Source organism: Cataglyphis hispanica, chromosome 16 (assembly GCF_021464435.1).
Source record: "Cataglyphis hispanica isolate Lineage 1 chromosome 16, ULB_Chis1_1.0, whole genome shotgun sequence".
In the NCBI taxonomy this organism is placed as follows: Eukaryota; Metazoa; Arthropoda; class Insecta; order Hymenoptera; family Formicidae; genus Cataglyphis; species Cataglyphis hispanica.
The window spans coordinates 2173452-2174051 of record NC_065969.1 but is presented as its reverse complement, the minus strand read 5'-3'; positions in this window follow the sequence as shown (position 1 = coordinate 2174051).

Genomic DNA, 600 nt, shown 5'->3' with positions numbered 1-600 from the left:
TAAAACGCTTATCTATACATACATATATATATATGTATATGTATGTTGTATAAATATATAAATATGTATAGATATTAATATAAATTAATTTCTTTTATAATTATTTATGTAATATTATTACTATAAAAATATCAAAAATGTTAAAGAATGTTAAAATGATAATTACACGTTATAATTCGACGTTATATATTTATGAAAAAATAACAATTACAGACAATATTTTAATACATTATTGTGTATGAGCATAAATATATTAATATAGGTATTAAAATGCTAAATTTTAATATACATTATTAATATCAAAAATGTTTATAAATATAAAATTAAGAATATGTTATCTTTATTAACATCTCGCTTTTAATTTATTAATATATGTATGACGCTAATTTATATTATTATTTCTATAAACTTGTAATTACAACTTTTATTTAATTTTTGTCAATATATTTTATTATTTTATCTTTGTTTGTAAATACATATTACTTTTGAGATGTCCAACAATATTTCTTGTTTATATAATCCTTCCTTTAGTTATTTTTTTAAGTAGCACAAATATATAATACTTAAAATTTCAATTCAAACTTTATATTTTTATTATAT